Below are 14197 nucleotides of genomic sequence, written 5' to 3' on the forward strand. Positions count from 1 at the left end.
GGAGTCACCGAGTGTTTGCAATGCAGGTATGGAAGCAATCTCTTGAAAAAACGCAAACATCGCGGGCCGTCCGCAGTGTTTGTGTGCGTGCGTCTGTGAAAAAGACAGATAGAGGGAGAGCTGATCGCTGAAAAGCTACTGCAGATGCTGCCGCGCGCACTGTCAGGTTGAGGGGCTGGGGATGATTGCCACATCTGGAGTGAATTTATCCTATAATTCGCCGCATTACTGGCGCAGTCTCCATATAAGTAGCATGACCACGTTTACAGTCCAGTCGGTAAGCCTGCCAGTGCCCTCTGCCCTACGCTAATTTATACTTGTACGGGGCGGAGAGCACAGAATTTATTATAGTCTCTACTGTACTTAGGTGTATTACATAGAAACATGCCGTATTTCACCTCTGAATAAAATAGAAAACCTGCTTTACATTTCCTTTAAAGATCCCATTAATGTAATGTGATGTTTTAATATTTAATATATAATATAAATATAATATAATATATAATATAAAAATATTTTTTTTTTTTTTGTAATTGTAGCATTTTAAAATGAATAAATGAATAAAATGTAAAAAAAAAAAAAAAAAAATCTTTATGGAAGCATGTTCAAGGTTTAAAGCTAAAGAAAAGCTTAATGCAATTTTTATTATTTAAAAAAAAAAATTTTTTATCTTAACTAATTTAACAAATTTTTATCTATTAGTTTATTTTACAATGGGAAAGATATATATTATATATTAGATATATTAGATATATATCACAATTGTTAAATGTTACTTGATATTTCAAATTTAAAACTATAAATTCTGAGTAAAAAGTTGGAATTGTGATATAAAGACACAATATCGCTATATATATATATATATATATATATATATATATATATATATATATATATATATATATATATATATATATATATATATCGCTATATATATAACATATATTCTGTGGTGGAAAAAAACGCAATTGCTATATATAGATATTTTTAAAAATACTGCAATATATATATTTTTCAACAATAAAGCATGTCAGTTAAATGCATAAAAAACACCCTTTATATTCCTAAAATAATTTTATAATTTTGGGACGAATAGGACAGACACTTTGACACAATAATATAGGTTACATTAAGTAATCTGCCAGATACTTTTATCCTACGGAAAAGTCTAATTCTGTCACTAATGGCAGCATATTTCCAGACGCCCATTGATTGCAATCGTGTCTGATTGGTTTTCTTTGGCGCTGTATTTGTTTTGACTGAAGAGATTCATTGTGGTTGAACTCCATGTTCATTACCGTTTGACATATCTCTTTTTTTTAATCTCTTAATTGTTTTTGATACACATGCTTTTATCAAGTTGTGCGGTTACAGGAAGAAAAACGATTTGAAAGCCCGTCATTCAGCTCCACGCATTGTCTGCGTGTTTGTTTATGAAATATTTTGGCTGATTACGCATCCGGTCGTGAATACGAGCGCATCGCCCTCAGCTACGTAACGCATTTTAACATCTTCGTACCTTTTTTCGCAGATTTCCCTTCTATAAAGACTGCTGTATCATCTGATCCATTTCATCCCCGTAACAAACAAAAAAGAGGCCCGTCTACGCCTGAACGTCTTTGATGAGATGCTGTTACGCCTGGACGATGAGGTAATAATGAGGGTCTTATGCTGTTGATATATTAACACAAGTTCATTCCTGCACGCGGCGGCTTGATTCTGCCGATATTCAAAGCAGGGGTTTGGAAAGCTGGCCGAGCCGATCTTTGCTAATGTGAAATCGAGATGAAATTTGCAGTCTATTATTATTATTGTTGTTTACTGTCAATCGTCATTTGCCGTGTCAACCGCACATGCTGCTAATGACTTTTTGGCATCTCTCTGAACGCTGTTTGTATTAAAAATGTAATATCAGGTGATGTTCTGACGCATCAGACATCAGGAATGTTGACAAAGCCCATGGGCTAATTTGACAGACTAATTTGCTGCAACAAAAACACATACTCAGACATAAAAGGTTGGAAGAGCTTCATTCAGCAGATCAGGAAAAGGTCTCGGCATGCCCAGGTGTGATTCGCTGAGAGGCAGAGAAAAACAGTTACTTTGCAAAAAAAAAAAAATTGCTGAAAAATATATAAATCTTGCACTCGAGGATGGACAATGTAACAGTTTCTTTATTCAGGGCAAAATGCTAAATTACCCACACACTTTTTGATTCCTGTAAAAGTATTTGGCACAAACAATATTCATATCTTAATGGAAAAAGAAAAAATTCGAATTTTTATTAAAAAAATAAGATATTGACATTTCAGTTTCAATGAAAATACAGAAAAAGAAGCTGTTTATGACAAGAAACATTTCTTGCTGTACGTGTATAAAGATTCCAGGAAAGTACGTGTATTTTATTTTGTTGCATTTATGTTATTTAGTTCATGTTTATTGCTCTAGTATTGCAACCCTGATTTATTTGATGGACCATGCATAAACATGTACGTAATTAGTATTTATTAATCGATCTTGAAAAGGCCAAACATTGTTGATGTGATGCTGTCTATATTATTATGGTTGTAATAATCTTGGTTTTGGTACGTATTATAGCAAAAATTGTAATTTGGTAGAATTTTTATTTATTTCAATTTAGTTTGATTAAATTAAGCTTGTAAACTATATATAATGCACAAAACATGCCTATTTTACATTGAATATCTGGCAACCAAAATTGCTACTATTTTAAATATAAAGTCAATGAATTTATGTAGTTATTTTGCATGAATAGATCTACGCGGGTATCATGGAAGTGGTTTGTGAAATGACTTAACAGTCCAGTTTACGTCTAAAAGTGTTTCCAGACGCACTGGCATGGATTTGATTGTGTAAAAAGAAATTTTCCAGTTTTCCTTAAATAGAAAAATAGTCATTTTGAAACAATGGTTCGCCAGCCAGCTAGCAGGTGATGAATTGTTTCCTGACAAACTGAAGATGCAGAAAACCACATTTAAAGACGCTCATATAGAGTTTAATTAGAGACCTTCAAAATAAAGGCAAAAAAAAAAAAAAAAAAAAACTAGATGTCATTAAATGGCGGTTTCTTAGTGCGCAACATTTAACAACCATTCTTAAAAAGACAAAAGAAATTTAATGTGAATATATGCACAAATCAGCCAGGATGTGAACCAGCCACCAAAGCAGAACTTTAAAGTCTTTTTCTTGCTTTGCATGTTTCGTCGCCTCCATCTGACTAACTTTACTGTAAAAGTGCATTGTTCTGTTTCTTTTTTTCCGCATTGTAAAAGCAACATAACACATCCAGCGAACTTGTAAAAGCCTTTTAACTTGCCGTAAATAAGAGAAAAAGGAAGAGTTAATTGGGAATGTTTTTTTGACCTTTAAATGCATGTTAAGATCTGAGGCATTCTTCACGCTTCACAAAATACAATATGCATTGAGGAAAACAATGCGCATCTCTCAAGGATGAAAGAAACTGTAAATATAAACAGATATATATATATATATATATATATATATATATATATATATATATATATATATATATATATATATATATATATATAACCTGAGCCAAATTTGAAATCCATGCATTTGAATTAAGAATAATGAAAAAAGCGTGCAAGTCTTTCAGGCGTACGTTTCTTATCCTTACGAGTAGCTTTCTCTCTCAAAGCAGCTAGTTGGTTAAGGAAATACCCACACACACACACACAGGTGTGGAAATTAACCATGCATGCCACCCACAGGCTGCCCAGCAGTCGGATCCATGCTTTGGTGTGTTATGGCGGCGGCACGGTCATGTTTATTCTCCGCGTCTGGAGCTTTCCAGTGAATTTTTCCCTCTCCACTCAAAACGCTCTTAATAATCAAACACTTTAGACCGTTTTACAGAGTCGAGCGTTGTGAGATTTGTCTTTCGGGACGCAGGAGAGACCCAACGTGAGCCAATTAAGATAAACACAGAAGTGGTGACTGTGCAGAAACGCTGGAAAAGCGTAGAAACGGTCTGACTCACTTCTCTTCGCTGTGAAGCGAAGCGTTGCAGGAAAATGAGCATCAAAATATACATTGCCGCCTTTGAAACGAACGCTAGACCGTTCTGGGGCTGCATAACGCAGCTGGTGGTCATGTTCAAACCAACACGGGTTTGTGTGGAACAACTGAACATGCTGTAAATCTGAGTATGTGTTCCGCGACTCCAAACATCGTCAGCTAAAACTGGATTCAGTTTACACGTGTTTCCATATGAGCGAGAATGTTCTTGGGAATAATAATTGTCCTGTGGTTCTTTACAACATCAGCACAGAACCCTGTTGTTATCAGTGATCATTTTTTGGGTTAAGTTTATATATATATATATATATATGTGTGTGTGTGTGTGTGTGTGTGTGTGTGTGGAGTGTATTTATATATGTATATATTGATGTTACTTAATAGGTTTTTCAGACCATTATATTTGTTTATTTTATCAAAACATTTATGTGGAACTTAAAAGGCTGTAAAACCCTTTTTTAATCTAATTGCAAGCTTTTTTTGGAACATGTTAAATTATGCTGCCTTTATGCACGATATAATTCACATTAGAGCAGTGGTTCTAAACCTTTTGAGTCCAAGACCCATTGTTCAGAAAAAATAAAAAAAAGACCTGGCACTTCTATTTACCAATTCATTTTGGCAGTGGCTATTTGCACTAAGAGTAGTTAGCAATAAATGCTTTAGTGATACGCCTTTTTTAGTGATACGCCATTTACGCTAAGTGAAAATAGCAATGGCATCTATTTGCACTAATTGAAAACAGCAGCATTATTTAAATGCAAATGACATTTTCTGCTATATTACTTATGGCAAGCGGCGATTATGTGCACCTCAGTGTTGAAGTACATTATAAAACAGAATGCAAGCTAGTGAGTTCATTTTGATTCATATTATTAAATGACACACTTACTGGGACAATAAAGCCCCTCCCTACACCTACCCAACACTTTTTCAACGTTTTGATTATTTCCTTCATTATTATTTAACGTAAATGCTTTTATATGATTCGAAAAATGTCGTCAGAAGAAGGGTCCGATTTTTACCATCCGCACCACTGAAACTGATGTCAAGCGTCCCGATCAGGCGTCGGTAGGCGGAGCTCGTGTAAACAGCCACTGCCAACAAGGCGGGCTATTTGTGCTAAGTGTAAATAGACACTCCCATTAAGTTTCAGGATTTTGGTGAAACATTAAGAGCCGAGTGTTGTTTTGGGAGCCCACTCTTTTTAAACATTGCATTTGCATGACCTTTATGGATCATCAAGCATGCAGAATAATTTTAAGTTAAATAATAAAATAATAATATAAAATAAATATTTAAATAAATACCACGTTTCTTCTTCACACAAAAATATTTAAAAATAAATAAATGAATAAAAACACAGTTGTAGGTGAGTAAACCTATTTTTGGCTCATTTCAGTGCTTGTTTCGTCTTATTTTATATGAATTTTCTTGGAGGTTTACTAAAGTCTCTAGCGGGCCCTGGACCCCTGGTTAGGAGCCACTGCATTAGATCCCTTTTAAATGTGTTAAATTATGTTGTTTTATTATTTTTAACTTTGCACAAAGCCCTCGTCTTTTTCCAGCCCTTTACTTCTTTCTTTTTTTCAGTGGAAAAAAAAAAAAAAAAAAAAAAAAATAAATATATATATATATATATATATATATATATATATATATATATATATATATATATATATATATATATATATATCTTAAAATTGTTCCATTGGGTTATGTAAGTGATGACATTTCATTGTAGGGTGAAGTGTCCCTTTAAGACGGATAAATCAACACATTGTTGCATGTCTATGAAGATGAATATGCAGAGGATCTCCATATGTTATGGCCTCTGGCTGTTCACACATCACGTTGGGCGTTCGACATTGCCTGCATATGGTGTTCTGAGTGTTTCTTTTGATGCTGCACGTACACAAACCCTCCCACTCTGGTTTCTAGATCAAACCGTGAACGCTGGATGTGTCATGCCACACTGCTCGGCAACAGAGATGTTTTGGACATATTTGTTTGCTGAGGGATTTTATCAATAGATGATGCAGTTGTTCATTAAAACGCACACTGCAATTTTAATCAAGGCATCAAGATCAATGTTGTAGCTGGACCGTAGAGGTCCGGAGGGGGCGCCAGTGAAAAACACTTGTAAGCTGTAATTTGTGTTCGTCGAGCATGTTAATCATAGACCAAGGCTGCCGTTATCCTTATGCCTTCGATGCACGATACTGCAGAATGACTTTGTATCAATAAATGGTGTTGTTTGGCAGATTTTTGTAGTAGCTAGTGAGTGGTAAACCTCACAGAGTTCTGGAGACTCTGCCAGTGTTTTGTCTATGGAGGAAAGCCCCGTAATTCATAACAGTTTTGCGAATTTCTCCGTTTGTTAGTCTGTGTGGCTTTTGATCTGGCACAGCTATGCACAAACAGGCTTTGACTACAATCATTCGTTTGTCTTGCAGTGAAACACAAGAAGCCGAGAACAGCACAGAAAATGCAAAGCCCTGTTTATAGTCTGTACTGTATTTATGAGAGCAGGCTGATGACATTGATTTGATTTAAGAGGCAGACCACCTAAGGAATTATGGGAAATAAATGAAATAGTTTAAGAAACATACACATTTACCACATTTATTTTATTTTTATTTTTTTGTTCTTGCGCAGAACATTATTGTGTAAATGTCAATTGCACGTGCTGTATGCATTTTTATTCATGAGATTATTCATGAGATTTTATTTTATGCACATTCTGTATTCAAATATGTATATATTAAAAAAGTTTATATTATAGTTTATATTACATATTATTTATTGTTATATATTATTTAGATGCAGTATTTAGCTTAATAGTGTTGTTTTATCATCATTAAGATGATAAATTTTTTATTAATTTATTTTGATTTAGATTATAGTTTCAACCTTTTTAAGTAATTTTTGGTGTACATATATATATATATATATATATATATATATATATATATATATATATATATATATATATATATATATATATATATATATAATTTTTTTTTTTTTTTTTTTTTTTTTTTTATATATATATATATATATATACAGTTTTAGTTATTTTAGTACATCAGCTTAAACTACATTCAAATTAGAAACATTTCCTTGGTAACTAAAGCTAAAAAAATTATTCATTTTTACTTTCATTTCAAGCAACTGAAATGGTTGCTTTTATGATTTTAGGTTTACTAGACTCTAATAACCCTGCAGTTCACCTAAGTAATTAATTAACTAAGTTATTCATTTGTATGCTTTGTTTATACCAACCTGAAATAAATATATTTCTTGATTTTAATCCAGAGATAATAAATGCGGCGACTGCAGCATTGGAAGTTTTGTTGAGTATAAAATTAACTTATTGCTCCGCTTTGGTTATCGTAAAGTGTTCCTCCGCCATCATAATCAGACAAAAGCTTGCGGTCTCCAGGGATCTCCATCCAGTGCTCTCCGTAATTATTGTCCGGATTGCATGCAGTCTAAACTGCAACCAACAGGAAAAAAAATCGCATGTGAATCATCTGAAGTAGAGTATTGTATGCCTGCCCTATATTACTTACAAATCACTGGCTGCCTGCTGCATCGCCGTTCTACATCTTCTGGTGATTTATCGGTTCAAACGTCAGCTATCTATTGAAAACATGTGTCTCATATTAAAGTCTTCCCCTCCACTTCAAATAAATCAAGCATACTTGACACTCAAGTTTATTGAAGCCATATTACTCAGAGCCAAGCAGAGACGGCTGCCTCTTAAACATTTACATATTTGGGATGACAGAGTTTTTAGAAATACAAAATTATACACATTTAAATTAGTTCCATGAAGCCAGATAGATTCAGTTGCAATTAAAGTGACACTGATCAGGAGTGCAGCCACGGTACGAACAAGACGCCGAGCCGTTGGCTGATGCCGTGTTTCCACTGACTTGACAGAAACGAGCACAACAAACAAAGCGGAACTGCCAAACGGACCCGCAACGACAAAACGGCTCTTTGAACCGCTGCGCTTTCACTTCGCATTATTATTAATGGACTAATGCGATTATGGGGCTTTCAGCGTATGAACGCTTCACCTCATTAAAAAGCTTCCTGTGCGAATGTCTACGGTCCGAATCAAAGCGCGTCGTCACCTCGCGTTCATTTGTTATTTTCACCCCCGTTCCAAAATTCAGACGATCCGAAGACATGATTTCAATAAGTTACGTTCACTGCAGGCATTTTAGCTCCTTTTTCGCTTTCATGAGGCTACATTTGTACGGTAGCTGTTGGTTTTGGCTCACTAAAACTTTATCGCATTGGTTAATACTACATTCATTATGCAAGATAAAATAAGACCTTCAAAAAAGTCAATCATAATGCTTAGCGTGTAAATAAAAATGCGGGATTGAACACTGATGATGAAGAATGATGAAAAAAAGTATACTGTTATCATTTAAATTTTGTTACTTTCAATATTATCTATTTATGTTGACTATTTCACCATGCAGATATGGTTTTATTTAATTACATACTATGTGGTGTAGTTATATTCTATTTATATTTAGTACTTTTCAGTCTTTAGTATAAATTTTAGTATTAGTATTTTACATTTAGTATTTTTTTTTTAAATTAAGTATTAGTATTCACTTTAGTATTAGTGTTATAATATGTATTAATATTTTTATATAGTATTTTTTTACTTTAATTTTATTTTATGTGTTAAGGGAGAAAATGCCAGAGCATTTCCAATAAAATAGCGCATGCGATAATTTATTAATTTTCCCCTAGAATTCCTTAATTTGATATGATTGATACAAGCTAACAGCCTGACAATAGTAATCTTGGCTAGTATTAGTGGCCTTTTGAAGTTTCTCCTGTTTGGTGCCGTTCCATTAAATATTTTGAAGGCTGTCAGTTAACGCCGAAATACCATAGATATGCTCTGTCCAGATAAATAAACACCGATAGCTCCTAGTGGTGGACGTCAACGGGCTATTGTGTTGGCTTCGCCGGCCGGCTCCAGTTATATAGAAATACTGCTTATTTTGCTATGTTTCAGAATATCAAACTCATGTCTGTTAATATTAAAAACAGACATCAGCGCTGCACGGCATGCTGTTTTTCTTTGGCACGGCCTGCGAATGTGGAGAAAAAACAGCAAAAGATGTATTTAAAATTCCTTTCGAAAATGTAAACGGCTTGATTTATATTTTGCACCGGACCTGTTGAACTTCAAGAGGCCTTGGATGTGAGCTGCAGAGATAAGTAGCTGAAAACCCAACTCTTGAGTAAAGCCCACCCCAAAATAGAATGGTACATTCCAAACCAATATAACAGTGGCAATACACCATCACAGACCACAGTAAATGGTAAAATTATTGTGCGTCCATTCTAAGGCGCGCCTAAAAAAAGCCCACTGTGTCCGCACGCACTACCGCAAGCATCAGATAGCACTTAAAAAAAATTCTCTTCCTAATGTATGACTAAACATGCACGGCCGGTTCCAACAGGACAGCGTGTACCATCTGAGTTTACTCTGTCACAACGCAGCAGAGCTGCCATGCCTTCAATAACAGGATATGGTCACGGTTTGCAATGCATAAAATGCACTTAAATGGCATTTTAATGTTTTTCTGCCCACTTCCAATGGCATTTTGGAATTTGAACTTCGTTTGCTGTTCAGCCAAGCAAGCTATGCCAGTCCATTCAGCAGAACCCAAATGTGATTAAAAAAGGAAGAGGTTCTTATTACAAGCGACGAGAAACTCAATTAATACCGCCATTAGATTACTTCCAAGCAAGAGGAAAGGGCCGACCTCAGTAGGTCATGGTTTAATGCTGTTAATCGTCTGCTCTATAGCACGGCCTTGATCTGCATACTTCTGGTGAGGTTCTTGGGAGTGTCTAACCCACAGCAAAACCAGAAATATATCTGCACCGCAGTTGGTCTTCGAACCACCCACTTAAAACTTCCTCTAAGGACAAAGAACCCAAATGACATTCGCAAACCAAGCAGAAACGCACACGCATTTTGTGCCAGTTTTTGATTCATTTTTGTTTTGTTTGTTTGTTTTTGTGTTTTATCCAGCATTGGCTAAGTATCTTAGAATACTTTTTTTTTTTTAATTGGGTCATGTCCTTGTAAATATGTACAAGCAAGGGTATGATTATGAGAGTTGTTATTTTTGTTCTCCATTTTTGTTTCTTATTTTTCTTTTCTGTTGACCACTATTAGGAAGGGCCTTTTTTCATATAATAAAATCCTAAATTTCTATCTATCTATCTATCTATCTATCTATCTATCTATCTATCTATCTATCTATCTATCTATCTATCTATCTATCTATCTATATCTAGTGTGTGTGTATATATATATATATATATATATATATATATATATATATATATATATATATATATATATATGCTGTATTAAAAAAATACTTATGGCTATATAAAGATACAAAGATATTTGGCTTCAGTGTAGTTCGTGGATAAATGCATTTTTCCAGTGAATATTCCCTTTCACTCAAGAAAGTTAAAAGTTAAATATATTGTGAATGCTGTTTTATGTTGTTTTCAAAACCTAATTTAAACAACTGTCAAAGTCTTTTAACCTGGTTTACGCTTTTGGCAGACGGAGATGGCACTGCCTTTATGGCTTACAGTGTGGCCAACACTCACAAAACAAACAAGAACTCCAGACTGTTTTTGTTACAGTTACCCCTGATCTGGCTGACATAGGAGAATATTTTGTATTTACAGTTACGAAGTTCTGTTATGTTGCATTCGGACTCATTTGTAAACAAAAATGTACACGTGCGCTCAAAAGTTTTATATATATATACGTGCGTGTGTGTTTGTGTGAGTGTTTAATTTTATTCCTCAATAAAAAAACTCCAAAAACATATGTAATTTATTCCTGCGATGCAAACCTACATTTTTAGGGTTATTACGTAAGTCTTCTCCAGTTGTTACTCAATTACTCCTGTCACATGATCCTTCAGAAATCATTCTGATACGCGGATCAACAAACACTTTATTATCGTTAAAACCAGTTGTGCTGCTTAACATTTTTGTGAAACTATGTTGCGTTTTTCAGGAGTTTTTGATGACTTTAAAAGCCCTTACTTTCACTTTTGGCCAATTTAATGGTCAATAAAAGCTCTTTTTTGGTTGAAAAATGACTGAAAAACCGAAAAAACAGTTTTTATTGTTAGGAAATTTGCACATTTATTAGCACAGTAACAAAGTAGCAGATTGAATTATTGGAATTTTGGAGTGGAAAGACTGAAATTGTATTTTGTAAAAGGTTTTCAATAAAGTTTTTGGGTTTTTGGGCTTTCTAAACTTTGAAAATTACTCTGGTTTACAGCACTGCCATCTCCTTAAAATGTAAAAAAAAAAGTTCACTCGCACAAATGGTAGAATATGCTGTCCATACACAACTTAATATGTAAAAATATCTTTTTGTGTAATTCTCCTCAAGTCTAACAGTCACATCTCTTTCTGTAGGAGAAGCAGAACCCTGCTGAGCATGTCTACAGTGTGTGTCATCAGTCCAGCTTACTTCTGATTGGAGTAATTGAGTGTATTTTATTCACTCCTGTCTCCCCAACACCCATTACGGAGTAAAGCGAGCGGTAAGCCAGCAGTCTATGTACTCATAAAACAAAGCTGCAGTAGATTTATTTCGCAGACGTGATTAACTGCACAGGAAAACTGTGACTAAATGTTGAAATGAACATTTTCGAGACTCTGAAGTGAAGAATTGGGCCGTAGAGTATAATCGTCACTGTATTTCATAGTACAAACGTGTTCCATTCAGCAATTCTTCATTAGACTCACGCCAGCATTAATTACACCGTCTGTATTTAACCTGAGTGATATATTATTAGTCTGTGCTGTTAAACACACATCTGTAAATCAGGGCCAATGAGGGCGAGGCCTCAAGCAGCTGGTGAGACCGTCTTTGAGATACTGTCTGAAAGCGTGTAGATGATGGACCAACGGTCGCTCCTCTGGTCGCCTGCTCCTGATTATTCAGATTTACCAATGACTTTGTGGGTTTTCCAAGATACCAGCATCTCTCATCAGCTCTCTATAGCATTCAAACCATATGTGAGGCGAATATGTAGACAGGGTGTCATTGAATGATAATATAAGTGTTTCTTTCGTGAATAGAAAAGTATTCAGTTGTCAGAAGATGTATTAGTAATGTTCTGCCGGTTTGAAACACTCTCAGAAATAAAGGGACAAAATCTGCCACTAGGGCAGAACTTTTTGTACCTATTAGGTGCAAATAGGTACATTTGAGTACTAATATGTGCCTTAAAGGTACCAAAATGGACCCTCTAGGTACAAACATGTACCTTTTAGAAAGGTACCAAGCCAGTGACGGCTTTTGTACCTTTGCTTCTAAAAGTATAGTCAGTTATGTGCTGTACAGCATATTAAAAGGGCTGTACTTCAATCACATACTTCATGTATGTAAATTAATTGTGCCATCTTTCTTGACTAAAGTCTAGTCTGCTTTCTTGTTTGTATAGGATATCAGGTTTGAGTTGAGTTACTGGACAGGGACTAGTGGAAAGACAGTATCATATATATATATATATTGATCAGAGGTGGAAACAAGCTTCCTCCTTCCAGTTTCCTTTCAATCTCTCCATCTCTGTAATTCAGTCTAGCAACCGCATTACCCGGGGTGTTTACTGATCAATTTGAGATTTGATTTACCACAAAACCAACAAATCTGTACATTCATGTAAATGTTATTAGTGCCACTCAAGTTTGCAGTGAGAGTCTCATTCGCTTTTATTCCTCGATTAGATTTGGCAATGAGCTAGCAGCGCTAGTCCATTAGCACTGTGTAAACAAAGAAAGTACTTCATAGTGTGAGTGCAGCTCTTTACCAGAAGATAAGACTGAATTATACAAAAGTCTTTTTGTAGAAGTTTTTTTTCCGTTATGTGGATGTACTGTATGGGGGGAAATAATTATGAAAATAAATGAATTTTTCCTTTGGGCACTTGGGGTTGAACTGATGAACTTTTTTTTTGAGGATTTTTTGTGTTGAATAGGAAAATTCATTGTAAAACTAATAATCATAACATTAAAAGAACTATCATCTAAAAATATTCAGAAATGCATTTCCTAATTTATTAGATGAAACTATATACTTGATGATATATTGTATGATTTTTTTAAAATAATTTTTTCATAATCATGGCCTTATTTCCCTAAAAATAACCATGGTTTTATTGTTTATTGTAAACTGGCGTATTGATTTCCAATTGATTACCTGTATATACAACAACCATGATTAAACTCCACAGTTAATATAAATATTTTTATTGTGCTATACGTTATTTCAGATGTATTATTTTGTCATATTATGAATATTGTATTTAAAAAACATTAAATATTAGCAAGAGAAAACAATTAGCCGTTTTATTCCATAAATGTCATGTAAACAATGCTAGTAAACAAAATATTTAAGATGTGGTGAACATGTAAAAATCCGGTACAGTAAGGGACAGATCATAGGACATTGTTAATGAAGTATTTTCTGAACGTAATTCAAGAAACACCCCAATATGACACAGTTTCTAGCAGATCGCGTGAACAAATAAGGTTTTCGAGACATTGCCAAGTACCAATCCAATGAAGTGCATGAAGAATTTATAGCAGAACAGTACAAGTGTTACTGCTCCCCTAACATTTCTACAAACGTCCGTTGAGTGTGACCAATTGACTGAGACCCGTAATACAATCATGGGGGGAAATTAGTATTCTCCAGACTACCGAAAGAGAAATTAAAGCAAAAAGGAAAACCTGAAGTAATAAATTGTCATCCAAACAGACTATTTTAAAAGTCAAATGGCCCTCGTTATGACCACCCAAGAACGAGGTGTCATTTCGTCTTGCCGTAGGGCCTTGCTGACGTTTTTCACAGAAGCGTACGAGTTCTGCCTTATTGACCACACACGCAAGTGTAATCGTAAAACAGGGGAGATATTAAAAGGAGTAAAATAACACATTTCCTTGAAAGGTTTGCAATAATGGAAGGTTCTTTTGAAATGAACACTGTATCCGGAGTCTGCAGCCCTCCAAGGTTTGCCCTCGCACTTCCAAAGCA

This window comes from Puntigrus tetrazona, chromosome 20, assembly GCF_018831695.1.
Source record: "Puntigrus tetrazona isolate hp1 chromosome 20, ASM1883169v1, whole genome shotgun sequence".
Classification (NCBI taxonomy): domain Eukaryota; kingdom Metazoa; phylum Chordata; class Actinopteri; order Cypriniformes; family Cyprinidae; genus Puntigrus; species Puntigrus tetrazona.